At 38.6% G+C, this 18,648-nt stretch overlaps 1 protein-coding gene and 1 pseudogene across 1 annotated transcript in view; both read left to right on the top strand.

Annotated features, from left to right (window-relative positions):
- HS6ST3 (heparan sulfate 6-O-sulfotransferase 3) overlaps positions 1 to 18,648 on the top strand; it is a 656,550-nt gene that overhangs the window by 499,975 nt on the left and 137,927 nt on the right. The window lies entirely within an intron of this gene.
- On the top strand, positions 1,233 to 1,941 carry LOC113625284 (ubiquitin-conjugating enzyme E2 variant 3 pseudogene; annotated as a pseudogene).

The following is an 18,648-nucleotide window of genomic DNA, read 5'->3' as shown; positions in this document are numbered from 1 at the left end:
CTCCTGAATAGTTGGCATCTTTGTCATAAGGCAGTTTACTCTATATGTGTGCGTCTGTTTCTGGACTATCTATTCTGTTTACACACAGTCTTTTGTAAATTTTTTCTGCTTGTAAATTATGGTTATATTCTCATGATAATGATATTCAACACAGTACCTTTCAATGGACAGGATTTAATTTATAGATGCACTGAAATTTACTTAATCCCTTATGGCTTTTGAACTCAATTATTAAATTTTTTTTCTTACATATACTGAACCATTATGTACCCTTGTTCCATACAAGTGCAGTAAGGCTAGCAAGGGAATTAAATTTTTAATGAAGAGAACCTCTATTGTATAGTGTGAAGTATATTAATACAGCATCAGAAGAACTGAATTCCAATCAAGATTCTGCCCCTTATTAACTGTGCAGAATAGGTCTCAGCTGTAATTTGGGTATAATAACACTTACCTCCAGAATTATTATAAGAATAAAGCCTGTTAATGGACATGGAAGTGCTTTCAAAAATGTAAATTGTTATAAAAACGTTTTTGTTATGGATAAATAATAAATGTTCGACAAACAAAATCATGTTAGCTTAGTTGACAGACATAAAATCATTTTAGCCTGTTCATAAGAAAACAGACCTTATCTGGGACAAGCCTCTAATTCAGGAGAGATCTCCAGTCTTCAGGAACTTTAAATTGTAGTAACCTTTTAAGTATTAAGTACTTGCCCTATCTACAAAATTGGAGCCCTCCTAAATCTGTAATTGTTGGGTTAATCAAATAAATGATTTTGAAGTTTCAAGAGGAACTTTGTGCTCCTTTTCATCCACTTGATGAGGCATGGTAGGTAGACTTGGCAGCCTAGATTGCAAAAACGAATGAAGGTGTCTCAGACGTAAATTCAAAGACCTAGGAAAATGATGAGAATAAAACAGTCCATACATTTAGGATGGTCGGAGTCAAATAATTATGTGTTGGGTTTCCCAGGTGGCGCAGTGGTTGAGAGTCCACCTGCCGATGCAGGGGACGCGGGTTCGTGCCCCGGTCCGGGAGGATCCCACGTGCCGTGGAGCGGCTGGGCCCGTGAACCATGGCCGCTGTGCCTGCGCATTCGGAGCCTGTGCTCCGCAACGGGAGAGGCCACAACAGTGAGAGGCCCGCGTACCACACACACAAAAAATAATAATAATAATTATGCATTGCTTGGACACTAGCAATTTCAGCAATGACATTGCAGAAGGATGGTCCTCTTAGACATTCTAGAATGGTCTGTAGGAGACGTGATGACCTTGACATCTTCAGCTTGCACAAGGTGGAGCTCAACAGAGATGTGTCTGCCTCTGCTCATTCCAAGATATTTCTCCTCACACTCAGCTCATTGGACAGCTCTCAGTCCCACCCTCCTGAGGTTCAGAGAAAAATGGATTTATTCAGTGTGCTAGTCCCAGCCCTGGGACATGATAGTCAACTCAGTGTCCTGCTGTTGTATGTCAGCCCATGGAAATAATAACCCAAGTGACATGGAAACAGTGTTATTTTCTAAAACTTGAATGATAGAAATTGGATGCAATTGGATTCACAGAGAATACAATATATTATTACGTGTATTTTGAAAGCACAGACTTTGGGAGAAGAGTATGTGTTACTGGGAGCAAGAAGACAAAGTATCTACATGTGATGTTGGCTGTAAAGAAGCAAAGAGTCATAACTGGCAGGTTATGAAGAGGCATGAAATCATTAAGGATAAAAGTGAAAGACCTGCTCTATTGCCATCAGTCACTTACCTGGTTGATAATATTGTAAGCAATAAGAAAAAGTTGCATTCTCCTTCAATTTCAGTGAAGGAATATTAGTATAAATAGTGAAATGTTTTTAAGTTTTCCTTGTATCCTTAGAACTAATAGGGTATCTGAAGTCCTCAAAACCACAGTGAAAGAAGACAAAAAGTGACTAGAAACTCAAAATCATCCATCTCTGGTCTCCCAGAAGAGTTAAACATTTAATTCCAAATTTCAGAGTTACCTAAAAGAAAATGTATGCAAACTTGCCTAAGAATACAGTGTTGAAATTTCTGTATCTCATTACCTAGTCTTACAATTGCATGGTTAGGGTAGATGGTGTCTTTATTAGCTTCGTAATTTAAACCCTTAAGGTGCTAATTAAGGAGAAATAAATCAAGTTTTCTTTGACATTTTGTGATGTCTATATGCTGTCTAGAAGAGATGCAACTTAGATGCAAAAATACAAATAGCTTTAAAGTAAAGGCTGGAAAAAGATATACCATGAAACAGTAACAATAATGGATCTGGAGTAGTTATATTAATATAAAGCAAAATAAACCTTCATATATTAATATTATTAGAAACAAAGGGAGATATTTCATAATGTTAAAAGGATCAATACATTAGAAAGATATAACAATTATAAATGTATATGCACCTTATAACAGAAACCCAAATGCTTGAAGCAGAAACTAACAGAATTGAAAGGAGAAATAGACAATTAAAGAAGTAATAGTTGGGGATTTCAACACTCCACTTCAATAATTGATATAACAGGTAACTCAACAGAAAATCAGCAAGGGTATAAAAGACTGAACAACATTATCAACCAATGTTACTTAATTGACATTATTGCACATTTCACTCAAGGACTGCAGAATACACATTTTTAGAATGAAATATTCTTCAGAATAGACTATAGGATGAGCTCTGCAATAATTCTCAGTACATTTTTTAAAAACTAAAATCATGCAATTGTTGTTTTCTGACCACAAAAAAGTTAAATTGGAGATCCACAATAGAAGAGAATCTGTGCCAAATATTTGGGTACAAATACACTTCTAAATAACCCATGGGTCAAAGAAGAAACCAAAAGGGGATCAAAAGTTGTTCTGAGTTGAATGAAAACTAAAAAAAAAAACAGATGAAAATTATGGAATGCAACTAAAGCAATGCATAGAGGGAAATTTATAACTCTAAATGCTTATGACACCAAAAAAGAGTTTCCAATCCCAATAACCTAAGCTTTCACCTTTAAAAAACTAGAAAAGAGCAAACCAAATCCAAAGTAATCAGAAGGAAGGAAATAATAACGATTAGAGCAGAAAATTGTGTTTACAAATTACCAAAATGGACTCAAGAAGAAATAGAAAATCTTGAGACCAGAACAAGAAATCTAATTAGAAATTTAAAATCTTCCCACAAACAAAAGCCCATGTCCTCTCATGTCTTAATTAGTGCATTCTATCAAATATTTAAAGAAGAAATATCAGTTTTTATAAACTGAGAAAATGGATGAAGAGGGAACACTTCTCATTTTTTTTTTCGGGCCAGAATTACCCTGATACCAAAGCCATATAAAAGCATCACAAGAAAACGACAGACCAACATCCCTTGTAAAGTTAGATGCAAACTGGGCTTCCCTGGTGGCGCAGTGGTTGAGAGTCTGCCTGCCGATGCAGGGGACACGGGTTCTTGCCCCGGTCTGGGAGGATCCCACGTGCCGTGGAGCGGCTGGGCCCATGAGCCATGGCCGCTGAGCCTGCGCGTCCGGAGCTTGTGCTCCGCAACGGGAGAGGCCACAACAGTGAGAGACCCGCATACCGCAAAAAAAAAAAAAAAAAAAAAAAAAAAGATACATGCAAACTCCTTAACAAATATTAACAAAACAAATTCAGCAGCATAGAAAAAGGATTATGTACCGTGAGCATGTGGGATTTATCGTAGGAATGCAAAGTTGGTTTTACATCTGAATATCAACCAATGTAATAACCACATAAATAGAATCAACAGCAGAAACCGCGTGACCATCTCAATAGACACAGAAAGCACATTTGACCATGCCTTTCTGGTGGGAATACACAACGGTACATCTACTTTGAACAACGTTTTGACAGTTTCCTAAAAACTTATGTAACCTTATCACACAGCATTGTAATTCCAAATTCCACTCCTGGGAATCTACACAAGAGAAGTAAAAATATATGTTCACACAAAGAATTGTAAGTGAATGTTCACAGCAGTATTACTCATAATGGTCCAAAACTGGAAACAATTAAAATGCCTGTGAATTTCAAAATGTGGTGTAGCCATATAATTGCTATTCAGCAATAAAAAAGGAACAAAATACCAGTACATACTACAGCATGAATGAACCACAAAATCATTATCCTAAGTGAAAGAAGCCACACAAAAAAACAAATCTCTATATTCTTTGATTCCGTTTATATAAGATGTCCAGAAAAGGCAAATTTATTGAGACAGATAGTGCATCAGTGGTTGCCTGTGTTTGGGGGTTAAAGCAGGATTGAGTGCAAACAGGCTCAAGGGAATTTTTTAGAGTTATGGAAATGGTCTAAAACTGCCTTGTGGTGATAATTGCCAACTGTATAAATGTATAAAAAATCATTTAATTCTACATATGCAATGGGTGAATTTTATAGCATGTAAAAATACCTTAATAAAACTGTGTAAAAAAGTCTCAGCATTCTCATTTGTAAACAAATGGATATACACAGCATTCTTTGTGTGTGTAAGAAATGAAGCAATTCATAGAAACTGCTTTACACAGTGCTTGACGGAGTTAACAGTGAATCAATGTTGTCATCACCATCATCATCATCTTTACACTGAGTCTAACCATCTGTCTTCAAGACCCTAGTTGCTGAGCCATGCAGCAGGAAATGCCACCCGAGTCAGTGTAGATTGGCAAGGCTAAGCCTTCATAATCTAACTTTGGCTGATGCTTGATGCTTTCTGGCAGCTCTGGACTCTCATTTATCACCTTCTTCCATTCTCTTCACTAAGCTCTTCAGAACCCCATCTCCTTTCAGTCACTCATTCTCACATGTAAATACCACCCTCTACCGAGTAGAATGTCTATGAAGGGATCTCCTTTGAAAATATTTCTGCATCTACAATGATCTTACAGTTGTCTTTCCTATCACAGTGTCAGAACTGTTCCTCCTCCTTTTCTCGGGCAGCTCTTGCTTCCGTGCCCTGGATCAAGTTCTTTGAAATCCTCAGGGATCTTATTAACATTCTGTCATTAACAAATAAAACCAGGGAGATCTCTGGCAGCCTAGTGGTTAGGATTCCGGGCTTTCATCGCTGTGGCCTGGGTTCAGTCCCTGATCAGGGAACTGAGATTCTGCAAGCCGTGAAGCACGGCCATAAATAAAACCAGACAAAACTATTTGCCAACCCAAAACTCTTTCTCAGTCTTCACTTATCATTAATTGATGTATCCAGCAAATTTTTATTGAATGCCTGCATTGTGTCAGGTACCCTCCTAGGGATGAGAGACATGATGGTCGGAAAGAAAGAAATGGCCCCTGCTTGAGCTGACGGTCTAGTAGAGAAACAGTAGTTAAGAATAATTGGAAGATGAATTAACAACTTTAATTATTAATTAATACAACCAAGGAAAAATGAGAGAATACTAAGAGAACATGTAATAGAAGCTCCAGGCATAGTTTACTGAAAAAGTTATATTTAAAATGAATTGTAAAGGATGAATAGGATTTAACAGGCAGTTGAAGATTTAGGAGAGGGGAGTGGAGAAAGAATTCCCAGCAGAGAAATGTACAGATATCTTGAGGCCAAATACATGAGTATTGCTTGGCCTTGGGACTAGACAGGCCTGATTTGAATCCCAGTTCTGCCACTAACTTTATGCCATGGTATGGTTATGAGCATTAAGTGATAGAACCATACTGAGAATCCAAGAGTACAGGATGGTCTTTCTATTCTGCATGGATAATTTAATGCTTAACAGACATCTCTTATGTAGTCCTCACGTTGTTCTAGGTATTATTTCCTTCGCTTTGAAATGTGGGATCAGAGATTGATAGGGCTTGAATCACTCAAGGACACTGACTAGTAAGTGTTAAGACATTTTAAACTCAGTCTTTTGAATAAGTTATGTTAATGTGATATTGTTATATAGCAGGTACTCAATGTTATTTCTTTTCTTCCTATTCCTTTCTTTCACACTTTCCTTTGATCTGACAGGACTATCATCAATTCATTGGACTAGATCACATTCATGCTGATTTTTTTTCTGGTATGCCTTTCTTTCCAGTATATTTGCTAAATTAAGATTTTAATACTGTTAAAATAGAGCTATGGTTAATTTTCAAAGGGCTGAAGATATTTTCATTTTTTCTTTACCATCACCACAGTTATAATGTTACGGCAATATTTTTAGCTTCAGCTTCCTTATTTCTAATATAAGGGATTTGAACTAGATAATAACTATGGTCATTTCCATTTCTAACAGTCTGTGGATGCATATTTCTGGTCTTTCTGTGTAACTTAATTTTCAAAATCTTACTTTTTATCATGTAGTAGCTATATTTTATGCCTTCATGAAAATAAGTAAACGAAAGTCATTTCATCCTGTTTCAAGATATGTAATTTGTAGATAGGACACTGCATCTACTTTGGTTGCTTTTTTATGTAGAATAAACTTAGGAGTCAAAATTCACACTATAAGACATTTAAATTGTCTTAACGTTTATATCAATACATTTTAATTCTATAAAGTCACCTATGATAACTTACACCACTGTATTTGCCAGTTTTTGTTATGTAGGATGTCAACTAATCATGGAATCAAAAATGTCTTTCTCATGCTAAGATGGTCTTTTAAACCACGATAAACACCAAATTCCCACTTTTATTTGTGATACTCATAAAATAGTTGTGCATAAGGCAGTTTGTATTTTGCTAAAGGCAAAATCTGTCAATCGTATTGAATATGAAGTAAAAGTACATTTGTAAGGCAATATTTAAACAGAGGAATAGATAATAGAAAGTAGCAGACAACTTCAGGTAGATTTTTCTATTCTCTTAATATCTAACTTTAACTTGTCATAAAATCTTCTGAAAGGGTCAGCATCCAATTAAACTCTTGTACTAAATGCTGAATACAGAAGCAGTTGCTTCTTTACAGAAAATATGCCTTCTGGAAATTTCTATAATGCATGTCAACTTTTTGAGGATAAAAAAGCACATTTGTTATCCTAGTTCAGAGATAATTGCTTGCCATTAGGTGGGTTGGAACGTAAATTTTACTCATCTCTGTCAGCTAGTGTGTCAACTTCCTAAACTCCATCTCCATCTGCCCCTCCAGTAGAAGCTGAACATCATTTTTTTTGCCTTCCACCAAAATGATAATGACTCGTAAATGTAAACTGCATTGAAATCACCTGTGTGGAAACGTTTATTAACTTTTCTTTTCTTTTTTTTTTTTTAGGAGTAGAGAAATTAGATGGGTTATCTTGGTTAAGCAACAGGATTAAAAAATAATCCCATCCAAACTCATTTGCTTTTTTTCTTACAATGGTGTAAACATATTATTTACTTTTAAGTTTTTTTTCTGTTTTTGCCTTCTCTCTCTCTTTCAAGAATTACATATGCAATTGGCTGTCAGGACTTTAAGACATAATAGCGTCACAGAAGAGGTACTTACTCTGCCTTCCTCTAAGACGGGGTGGGGTGTGAGACCAGCCACCTGCATGTTCCCTTGTGCCAGGATTCTTGTCTCTAAGCCCAGAAGTCACATTTTAGCACCACAGACTGTGACTTTAGGGAAAAGCCTTTAATAAAAATAGCTGTGGTTTCCAAAGTATCTACAGTTTTTGTTTTTTCCCAATGTTCACCAAGACTTTACTATTTGCCAAGCTCTATTTTAAGCTATTTATAGGTATTAACTCATCTTAATTTTTACAGGAACCCTTTAAGATAGATACTGTTATGATGCCCATTTTGTAGATGAGAAAACCGAGGCAGGAGAGAGGTAAAGCCGGTAGCTGAACTCAGGAAGTCTGGACCGGTGGAGACTACCCTCTTAATCACGATATGATTTTATCTTTTAGCATACTCTCTTATTCAGTCCTGACAAAAACCTGATCAGTCAGGCTGAGAAAACAGATGTTCAGAAAGTTTAGCTAGTGTCCTCCAGTTACACAACTAAAGCAACTAACAAGCGGTAAAGCAAGGCCTGGCTGCTGCTAACGCGCATGCTCAGAATGCCCTGTGATGTCAGAAGATCCCCCTACCTGCCCTTTCCCTACAAGGCATTGATCTACTGAAGGGGGCGAGGCAGGAAAACCTCATGGCGCTGCTGCTGCATTCCACCCATTCCTGGCAAAATCCTGTCAGGACTGGCCGGAGAGCACTTCCTGTACTGCTGTGCCACACCAGTTCTAGGGAAAAAAAAGAAAACATAGTGGAGGGAGCTAAGCACACCATTACAAACCCTCTTTTTCTTTTTTTTTTTTTTATTAGCTACATTTGGTATAATGCATATTTACCTTGATCATCTAGCTTTTTCCAGGGGAAAAAAAAAAGGCAATGTGGTTTTCTTATAAAGATATGAGTGCCAGTATAAGAATGCTTGCTGATAAGAAGTGAGCTCTAAAATATGGATACCGTGTCTCAAGTATTTAAGGATAAAGCGATAAGCATGCAGATGGGGCCATTAATGAACATTAATTGCTTTAAATTAGGTTTTATTGTGCAGTGGGTAAATTGGAAGGTACACATTTGCATTGGTAATAGAAAATTAATTTAAATGCTTCAGGAAGCAACATATCACCTGATGTGCTAAAACCTGTTATTTGCAGTAGACTTCCAAGGAAGCTTGAAGGGCATTATGCATTAAAATAAATAAAATAAAATAAGCTATGCTGGAGGCATACACATGTGAAAACCTCCTTGGGTGTAAACCTGTATGGCTACTGAGTTTGCCTAGGCCAAGAAAGCTCCAGATGGGGACCTGGAGGGATAACGTGTCTCCCTTTTCTAGTGGCCCATTTCTAGCCAGGACCCATCTGGGATCACATCCAGAAAGCCCTCTCTCATGCCTCTGTTCGTCTCTCCAGCAGTAGTTTAAGCCTGTATCTTCTTATTCCGTCTCTTAAGAGTTGGTAACCAGAGGACATGCATGATTTGATGGCTCTCCAACTTTGCTCTACTTGGATAGAAGTAACCTTTTGTCACTTAAAAAAATGTGTCACTTTAAAAACACTTAATTTGTCACTTTAAAAACACTTTAAAAACTTTAAAAAAAAAGTTTAAAAAAAGTTTAAAAACTTTTTTAAGTGTCACTTTAAAAACACTTAAAAAAATGATATTCATATCACTATTTTGTTCTGGATCCTGCCCTGAAAGTGATATTATTTTAAAAATTCTCTAATAAGAGAGGTACATAATAAAGACCTTTCGTTTTAAGACAAAAGTAGTAGGAAATTATCATCATAGCCGTTCTATTGACTCAGCCAATGGTGCTGCAGTAACTTAAGATAGGGGAGTGGAGTGGGGCTGGGAGGAGGGATAGAAATTTGAGCCTTAAATATCATAGAGTACACCATAGTGGGGTTGGGAAGACAAATTGAGGCTAGAGATTTAATTTTGAGAGCCATCACTTTAGGGATTATTTTCAAAGCTATGGGATTGTATGAGATCAACTAAGGAGTAAATGTAGCAAGAGAAGTTAATATAGAAAGAACTGAGCCCTTGGGGCACTCTGGCATTTTGAGGTCTGAAAAGAGGGGAATGAGCCAGCAAAGAAGACTCAGAAGAAGTGAGGTCAGAGATGAAATAGAAAATATTGGGAGAATGTGGTGTCCTGGAAACCAAATAAAGAAAACGCTTTAAAAACATGGGCGCCGCCAGCTGTGTTTAATGCTGCTTAGAGGTTGAGCAAAAAGACGTCCTTGTTGACCCTGGCAAAGTCATTTTTAGTGGTGTAATAGGGACAAGGTCTATTTGAGGTAAATTCAAGAGAGAATGGTGGATGAAAAGCCAAATGAGTGAATATAGACATCTTTTTCCGGGAGTTTAATATAAAGGGGAACAGAGAACTGGGTGATAGCAGAGGGGACTGTGATATCAAGAGTACATTTTTTAAGCAATGAGGTCTTACAACAGGACTATACTAGTGGAAATAATTCCGTAGAAGAGAGAAGTGAGAGAAATGGTGATCCTAGAGAGAAAGGAACTTCCAGACAGGGAATGGTATCCAGTACACAGGTGGAGTATTGATCCTAGATCCATCTAGGGAGAGCTGTCTATGGTTGCTGGGTAGAAGTCGCATATATGGGTACAGATGGAGGAGGTTTAGAGATTTGGCTCATTAAATAAAATATTGAACTGTTCTATTTCTACATTTGAATCAGATTTTTGTTTCAGGTAATCAAATATTTTCTCAAGCCTTTGAATAATCCACTGATGCTTGAAAGTCTGTTGTACTGAGTGGGTAAAGCGCAGCTAACAGAAATGGAAAATGTTGTGTCGTTTATGCAGCCAAAGATCTTATAAGTGCTTTCTGCTGAGCACAGCTGTCTTCCTTGGGGGTCGACCACTCTTTGACTGTCCCTTGGCTGGGCCTACTATACCTGGGAGCAGATCTCTGTTTGCAACAAGAACAGCTATGAACTTCAGGAGCAGTTTACTGAATGCTTAGGGAAAATGAAAGTACACCACCAGAGAGTAGCTTGTAACTTTGAAAAGAAGGGACCCCCTCTCTCCAAATCTGAGAATTTCTACTGGGTCAACTCCCTTTCTGCTTCCACATGGATTGACGGCAGGCAGCTCACTTTGTTACTAGGAATACTGCAAGTGTTTTCAGAACGTAAGAGTCCAGGCCCGAATGCCATCATTTCCCCCGTCTCCCAAATCCTTTAGAACTCAAATCAGAAGAAGTCTCTTCTCCCTTATGTGTTTCAAGGGCTGCTCGTTGCCTGCACCAGGATTTACCTTCTTCCCAAGATGACTGACAGTGGCAATTCCCTTCAACTGAATCTCTGCCTAGCTGCAAGGATGTGTCCTGGATTCATGCCCTTGATAGAACAAGTGACATGACGCAGTTCCCAAGCGTATTAGTCTGTTAGAGTTGCCATAACAAAGAACCACAGACTGGGTGATTTAAACAACGGGAATTCACTTCTGATGAGTTTTGGTGTTAGTTTTTGTCAATATCTTGCTTTGTAGGCACTTTGTGGGCAATTTCATCTAGAAACTCATGTCCTTTATTACAGGAATATTTTCTTTATTGATTCTTTGAATGTATTTCTCCTATATCCTACCTATTTTTTTCAAGAATCCCTACTTCTCAATTGTTGACACTCCTAAGTCCTTCTAGGTGAATCCTCCGAGTTACTTATATTTTCCCTTGTGTTTTCTGTTTCTTGAACTTTTTCTTCCAGTTCCTGAGAGATTTCTTCAACTTGTGTCTTCTGATTCTCCTATTAATATTTTACATGTCTGATATTAAAATTTTAATATCTAGTATCATGTTCCTCCTCTTTATAGCATCCAATTCTTGTTTCATGATCACGATATTTTCTCATCCCTTAGAATTTTTCCATTTGTTTTTTTTAAACTTCTTGTATCATCTCTTTTCCTTCCAAGTGGTTTAAAAATAATGGTCTGCTTTTACCTCCCTCTTTCACATGGGAGGATTTTTTCCAAATGTCTGGACATTTGCTCATACTTAATAGTGAGGGAATAAAATTTTATAAGATGATCCCCAAGTGTGTCAGCTTTTTTTGCTGGGTGACTTCCAAGTGTCAATTTCTCTCTCTTTTTTTCATATAGGTGGTCCTTTTTCTTAGAGAGAAACCCTCTAACGTCCTCCTGAGGGGGTTGAGCCAGGCTGCTAGCATTGTGGGAGCTGAGTGGGGAAAGGACCCAGGCTTCTCACCACTCATGAGCAGACTTTCACTGAGTCCCTCCATTCGGCCTGTCTTCCACGGTCCTCAAGTGGACTCACTGTTCCTGAGTTCACACTCTGATTTCACCTCAGCAGAAGTAAACAGTCCTTCCTCAAGATGGGGCAGAGCCTTGGAAGCACATGGCTTCCAGTTTTCTGAGCCTGGGTTCAGAAGTGCTCACTGGCTCATTTCTTCTCGGTCCAGCCCCCATCTCCATCCCTCCCCGAGCCCCACGCACTGTAGACTTCTATTTCAGCTCTGCTTTACACATTTTTCTTGACGTCTCTTACTTGATTCTGTCTCCTCTTCCATTCTCAAGAGAAATATCCTTGTGAATTTATGCCCTTTTTTTCTTTTTTAATTTAAAAAGTCATGATTCAGGAGAAGGCAAATATAAATGCATGGATTCGGCTTACCATGTTTAACCTTAGTGCAAAATAACAGTAAACGTAGCATCCGCGTAATCTATTCCAGCTTTGGCTGCACCGTGCCCAGCCTTTCTTCCAAGGTAAGATGGAGAGAAGTTCAGGCTTGCATGCCTTTACTGCAGGAGTTCAGTTTCCACTCCTGATCTTTGGGAAGCCAGTGCTTGGACAAGAATGCAAACAAAAGATCAACACACATACACACACACTGGGATAAATTGAAAATTTAAGTATAAATGTAATTCTATAAATTTAGATCTTCCTAAATCTAAAGCTAAATCCAGATTTGAGAAAATCAAGAACAGTATTTTCTAATTTTGAGGGGGAATAATTCATCATTATATTATATATATATATATGCTATTATAAATAAATATTATATATATTCTCTATACTCAATTTCCAATACTAAAAGATACATTTTTATTTCATTCTAAAAAAAGGGCATTTGGGTTATTTCACAGAGTATAGGTCTTCCTTTGTATTAATTTGCTAGGGCTGCTGTAATAAAGTACCACAGACTGGGTGGCTTAAATGACAGAAATTTATTTCCTCATAATTGTAGAGGCTAGAAATCTAAGACCAAGGTGTTGATAAGGTTAGTTCCTTCAGAGAACTGTAAGGAAATGGATCTATTCCAGGCCTCTCTCCTTGGCTTGTAGATGGCCATCTTCTCCTTTTGTTTTCACATCATCTTCCCTCTGTTTGTGTCTGTGTTCTAATTTCCTAGAAGGACAACAGTAATATTGGATTAGAGTGCAACTCATTATACTTTAATTACTTCTTTAAAGACTCTTATCTCCAAAGTACAGTCACATTCTTAGCTACTGGGGGTTAGGCATTCAAATTCTGAACTTTTCGGGGGACAGAATTCAACTCTTAACAGGGTCTATGGGGGCAGAGCTGCTTGAACCAGAAACCACCTCTTAAGGTGCAGACGCTATAACTGACATGCCCAGTGCGATGTTCAACTTCATCACAGCTCCATTAAACAAATGTATGCTTACTGAATTAAATGAAGTTGAATTATCCAAGACAGGAGTCCCTCCTATCAATTGTAGGTAGTGCCAGGCTAAATACATTTCCCTGATAAATTGCTTCATGTTTCCCATTCCTCCCCTAAGAGATGCAGACAACTATGTTTTTGAAAGTCCCCATTCCCAGGTTGTGGTTGTCTAGCTCAAAGTTTTTGAGGTCTAAGTCATAATTTTCTAAATTATTTATGATTGTGTTCTTTAGGAAAGACCAAGAAAATTTGACAAGTCTTGTGAAGTCAAGATAAATGACACCTTCTGTTCCCCTTTCATCTGTAAGATCCATTACTCTGTCAGAGGAGTAATTTAGATGGCTGTGATTTGTTCCCCAGAAAGTTATTTTGGTTCTTCCAGCACCCTCTCCTTGGGGGTGGTGATCAGCAGGTATTTTTAGTTAGAAAATCTCTCCAAGTGAACTAGAAATGGAAGAGGGGTCATGGTCATTGTCAGTAGAGACCGGGTGGCTTTCTATTTGCCTTTTGTCAAATACTGCATCGTGATATGTGCAGGAGATCTCTGAGGTAGAGCATGGGTCATCTTTATGGATGGTCGGATACATTTTCGAATTAAAGGAAAAAATTGCTCATCACATTAACTGAGTCTTAAATTACATTATATGGAGGTAAAGTACAAGAACATCTATCTACGTTCTTGTCTTGAAGGTCAGAGTTTTCTGTACTAAAGCAGGTTGTTTGGGTTGGTTTGCATTATGATATATACCTGTTCTCTATAAATAAAGATGAAATAAAATGTAAAATGAGAAATACCATTTAAAGGGGAGGTGAATGAGTCTGATTTCTGTTGATTACATTTGGCTGGCTTTGTGTCTCCCCCTACTTTTGCCAGCAGCTGTGACATCTAGATGGATTGAAAGCCTCTCTATTAAATAGGACGTGAGTGGGCTGGTCTTCCTACGATGGTCATGAGTGTTTCTCAGCATTTTAAATTTCACTTAGGCATATACGTGTGTGTGCGTGTGTGTGTGTGTGTGTGTACGCGCATATGTATCAAACATATTTTGTTGTTGTTCAAGAAAAATTAAAGTGAAAGAGAAGGTTACATATCATTTTCATTCCCCACGCTATATTTCTTTTTAAAAGAGATTTATTTTCGGGATATTATTAGCAAATCTGGGCCCGTATCACTTTGCACTCAATTCTCTTATACGTCTTATGACGTTGTGTTGTAAATATTTGATTACATCTCTTTCCTCTCCTCGGGAACTTGAGTCATACTAGACTCACATAAATCTCATTTCAAATTTAAGTGAATATTGTACTTGGTCAAAACGTTTATTTATTTATTGTTTCATACTGAGTTCTTTAATGTAGAGAAATATTTTTTAGGACTTGGGCCTACAATATTTGGTAATACTCCTATTTATAATACATTATTATAGCTTTCTGGCTAATATTGAAAACCAGATAAAAGCAAGATTGGTCTTCTGAACTCAAAAGCAATGTGAAGAATTGACAATAATTCTGAATCAAGTCTTTTTGATTCAGATTCTGATTTACCTCATTAACTGTGCACCTACTAATTACCACACTATGTACTTCATCATTTATTTATTTTTCTTATCAATTCAGCTATTCGTGCAGCCTGCACAGCATTAGGAAGAAGGAACAAAGAAAGCAGAATTTCAAATGGGTGCTTTTATTATTTATAAAACAATTTATTAAAATGTCAACCCAAAATTCACCCTGAGTGCAGAGAAGATCGGAAAAGTATTTTCTCAACTGGTCATAGGACAAAGAAGTCACTCCTGTTAGGACAAAGGGAGTTAATGCAGGACCCTCATCCATCTGGCAGGTTCCTCCGTGCTTATTTCACTTCCACGAGGCAACATCATCTTCAGATATCAACCTGTTCCCATATTAGACTATTGGGTAGGACCAGCACTTATCTCTGGGTTCTGAGCATCTTAATATTATCTACAAGATGCTCACATTCCAGCATCTTAACATAAGAGTCAAAAGTTGACTGATGGCTGAACTAGGTAACTAATTAATCAATGAATGATGAGAAACATGAGCATCTCCTTAAAAAGCTCTGAGCAGGTTTGTTCAAGGCCCACAGCAGCATCTCTGCCTACCTCACCCCAGGAGATAGGACCTGGGACTCCTTATCACCCTGCCCCCCAGCAACCACACAAATGCTTAATGGAAAACAATTGCGCAGACACATTCACACGTGTATATTTGGGCACCTTTATTTACTCCCCCATTCTTCATCCCGCCTACCACCCACGCCCACTGCAACCTTCAGACCCCAGCCTGTCCCAGCAGTCGCTGCAAGACACAGCCAAAGGCAGTTAATCCTTTAGCTTATGCAGCTCACTAGTCTCTGTAGCATGATTTCTTTTTGTTCTCCTGTGAGTAGCACACTTGAAATGTTGCTCTCCCCTAGTTTTCTGCCTCCACAGACCCCTTCTTTCATGGAGGTCAACCACTGGTTACTGTGGCAACCGTGCTGTACGCAGCAGATTGTTTTTTTGCTATTTCTTTCTTTGAGGTAGATGTCAGACATTCATTCATCAAACATTTAAGGATCTGGTATTTACTGGGATCCAATAACGGGATCAAAAGGTCCAAGAGACTAGGTCCTGGCCTAGAGAGCATTAGAATTCATGGGGATAGTTTGGGCATAATAAGAAATGGGGTTCCTGAGACCCCAAAGGCCCTATTCTTAGCTTGAAAGCAGAGGTGGTAAAAACATGGGGAAGGAGTACAAGAAAGGGAAATAGAATACAGCCCTGGGTTGTGAAGAAAGACACCCTGAGCCCATCCCAGCGCAGACCTCCAGGATGGATTTGCTGCCTGTGAGATGCCAGTGTTTATGGATGGGAAAAATTTCTGTGAAAGGCCCTAGGCCCATCTTAGCATCTCTTTCTGAAGGACAACTGACCCAAGCAGGCTGCCACACAGCCCTTGACCTCTGAGTGATTTCTGCACTTTTTGATGGCATCCCTGAATCTTGTCATCTCTTCACCACATTGGGTCAGCAACCCCTCCTTGAACCCAAGAGATATTGCACCACGTTAGAGCCCTACAATATGGATGAGTGTAACCTGGCAAATCTCCTGCACATTTTTAAGGTTTGTGAGAGGGTAGGGAGAGTGGGTTTGGACTAAATGCTATTAGAAGCCAGGCAGGGGAACGCTTAAGGACCCCTACCCTGTGATGAAATAAGACCCCTTTAGTGCACACCAGTTTGGAGACACAGGGAAGAGGACACTTCCCTTTATGTAGATGCAGTAAAATGTCTTTCCGCAGAGGTATAGAGAGTATGCTAGCACTGCTGAGGAAGGTTCCAGCACCACCATCCTCCTAAGAGTTTAGACCACAGCTCTTGGTCATATCTGCATGGGCTGTCGTGGCCAACTTGTCAAGAAGACTCTTGCACCAGGAGATGACCCATCATCTTGGTTCAACTGTCCCCTCCTCCAGGCCTGGGCATATTTTTCTTCCCACTCCAGGGATATGTAAATTTCTAGAAGATTCCGTACTTCATAAAAGTCATCACTGGAATCCCAGGCATCATAAAAAAATAATAGCAAAGAGTTGGGAACATGTAGGGTGGGAGAAGGCAGAGAGAGTGTGTGATGAATTTGGAGCTACGTACCTGTGATTTGGAATGCTGGCTTCACCACTAACTAGCTATATGACTTTGGGTAAGGCATTTAAGTTTTCTGGGCCTCAGTTTAAAATCTGTAAAATGGGGGGAAACTACTTGCCATCATTAGTTTTTTTTCCCTAAAATCGTCAAAATGTGCCATGAAAGTAGTTGCGTCCTTCACCTAGTTGGGATACTGGGCTCCACTTCATAGGGTTCTCCACAATTTTGGCCCCAGCAAGAATAATAACACTTGACTGTATACATTTTGTTTGAATCGATTAGATGTATGACTATTTGAAATAAAACTAGGCACAAAAATTATGTTTCATGTTGTCCAAGGCAAGAATATTTTGTGAAATAAGGAATTATGACACCTGTTTTCAACCAGTCACCTTTGTCAAATCTGGGATATTGGTGTAGTCTGTTCTTTCATCTACACAATGCTTGACAATACCTTTTCTCCACCCCAGTTTCCTTTGCTGTAGACTCTCATGGGTCGGTCTCTTAGCTACTGTAATTCTACCCCCACTAGGAACTATTCTCCATCCTGTTGCCGCTACGCTTACCTTCCAAAAAAAGCAAAAGTGATCTTATCAGTAACCCTATTACAGCATTCATTTTCTTCATTGTCAAGATTAAAGTCCAAACCCCTTGGATGTTCATGCAAAGCGCTTCATTAACCTAGATTCTTTTTAGTATTCCCCCTGTACATCCCACTGTGGACATGTACTTTTAATGAATTAATTTTCAAATATATTTTCTTAGCAGCAGACTACTTCTTCAAAGGAAATCCAATTTCAAGCATGATATGAAAAATGAATGAAACGAGACTGCTTTATTTGATCTGTGGGTCGAGGTCAAGAGCCCCCAACACTCATTCTTCCATGTGCTCCCCTCTTCCTTTCCTCCTGCACCACGAGATTCTGTGTAGCCCACTTTTGAAACACCGTCTCCGTCTAGGCTTGCTAACTTGTGGCCTTTTGTTGAATAATCCTTGTTCTCACGCCTCATCGAGAAATCTCCTTTTGTGTGAAAAATACCTCCTCGTCCATTAGTACAGGGTTCCATCTGGCATCCTCCCCCACCTCCGCAGAGCCTGCGCTGACTACCCGAGCAAAACCAAGGGTCCGTTTCTTATATTTGTTTGGGTGTATTCTTATCTATTCCATAGACTGAGCTTCTGGAGACCAATGACATGTATTGTTCATCTGTGTGTCTAGACCATAGTGTGTGCTTCATAAATATTTGGGGAACTAAAAAACTAAAATGTATAAACGTAATTATTATTATTCCTCTCCAAGAACGTTAATTAATACACAAGGCTTAGCCTGGATGTTAAGGATACCTGTCCATAGGCAAACATGTATGTCTTTATACATGAATATGTGACCTCTTCATATTCACAGATACGTATTAAGCTCACTGAAATCGTGCTTGTGCATAAATATTTAGGTGGCATAATAACTGTTTTACAACCTTCATATCATTTATATTCTCTTTCTATTCACTATGCTTAGGAAAACCTTGCGTCCTGTGGCTGAATGTTTTATTCGTCTTCTATGTTCAGTCTATCATTTGTTCTTGTGTAGTTATGGTTAAGGATTTGTAGAAACACAGTGATGCTTTGATGCGTGCTGAGTTATCAGAGGAACTCCAGCTAGAAATTGGGCAAATGGAGGAGAATGACTTTGACTCCAGGGGCCACCAGTGACGCTTGGAGAACTGAGTGTAGTGGATCACACATAGATTCTGGAGCTGCAGTACTTGGACGCTAGGCCTGGTACAAAAGAGACCTCATAAGCGCACATTTCCTTCATTAAGCTAAAGTACTTCAGGTGCATTCACGGTGGAACGCTGC

The sequence above is a fragment of the Aethalodelphis obliquidens genome, unplaced genomic scaffold (assembly GCF_003676395.1).
Source record: "Aethalodelphis obliquidens isolate GAN/ISIS:26980383/991018 unplaced genomic scaffold, ASM367639v1 scaffold15, whole genome shotgun sequence".
NCBI classification, from domain to species: domain Eukaryota; kingdom Metazoa; phylum Chordata; class Mammalia; order Artiodactyla; family Delphinidae; genus Aethalodelphis; species Aethalodelphis obliquidens.
This window is presented reverse-complemented; position numbering and strand designations above follow the sequence as displayed.